Source organism: Capsicum annuum, unplaced genomic scaffold (assembly GCF_002878395.1).
Source record: "Capsicum annuum cultivar UCD-10X-F1 unplaced genomic scaffold, UCD10Xv1.1 ctg4962, whole genome shotgun sequence".
Classification (NCBI taxonomy): Eukaryota; Viridiplantae; Streptophyta; class Magnoliopsida; order Solanales; family Solanaceae; genus Capsicum; species Capsicum annuum.
In genome coordinates this window covers 204,122-205,203 of record NW_025857422.1, presented here as the reverse complement: position 1 = coordinate 205,203, position 1,082 = coordinate 204,122, and the positions used below count along the sequence as shown (strand labels likewise).

Here is a 1,082-nt window from a genome sequence, read left to right as displayed (position 1 = left end):
AAGTAATGTAGGCATTTAATAGAAAACTAGTTACTAAATAACACATTCTAATAGTAGATATTCATCAATTAATCCATTTATTCGATGGCAACTATACCCACTAGGTTAATCCTCGAATTTTACACAATATTCCACTTACCAACTTGGACTAATTCACTATTCGATATATACTAATTCTACTCACTATTTAACACTATAAAAAACTACACCACATAACAAAAGATTAGTATTAGAGAACTATAACTGACATTCTTAGGATAAAATCATAATAATAATGCACATATAAATGTAATTATATAATGGCATAACCATACATATGCATATATATATGCACATTAACCATACATTGAATCAATATATCCTATGGACTTGTCTTCTGTCATCTTAATATCTATATATCCTCCAGACTTGCTAGGCATCATCAGAACATCAATATATCCTCCATTGGTGCATACTAAAACTACATTTTCAATGATATTGAAGTTTTTTTTCCATTTATCATGTATAGTTTATTTTCAAGAAAGAGGAAGAGGATATGAGCTTTACACCATATCTAAGCATGGGTCCACAGACTGTATACATGGTAGGGCCTGTATCAGAAAGTCTTTTTTAGGAAGACCGAAGAGAAACTTTATTACATTCTTATGGATAAAGGAGCCAGTGAAGCTTTTTCCTATGCTGTTTAATACCCCCGTGTTGGATATCATCATAATGTCAATATATCCTCTATACATGCCCGACATCATCAAAATATTAATATATCTTCCAGACCTATCAGGCATCATCATATCATCAATATATCCTCTGGACTTAGCGATCATCATCTTAACATCAAGATATCCTCCTGACCTACCGGGAATCATCATAACATCAATATATATATATATATATATATATTTAATCAAATCAATGGTAAATGCTTTCCCTACTAGGGATAATTTGAAGGAGAAGTAAGGAAATACATACCATATTACCTCATTATTCATTGTAATAATAATATATAAATAGGTGATTACATATGTACATTTATATCGTATTAAAGATAATGCATTATTGGTTTAACATAATCATTGGCATGGTCA

At 30.2% G+C, this 1,082-nt stretch overlaps 1 long non-coding RNA gene across 1 annotated transcript; it reads right to left on the bottom strand.

The window, feature by feature from the left end:
• Positions 1-229: 229 nt before the first annotated feature.
• Positions 230-1,056, bottom strand: LOC107844953. The gene is made up of 2 exons (XR_001666640.2): positions 967-1,056; positions 230-849 (listed from the first exon to the last, which is right to left on the bottom strand). It is a non-coding gene; the product is annotated as an uncharacterized LOC107844953 (long non-coding RNA).
• Positions 1,057-1,082: the final 26 nt, after the last annotated feature.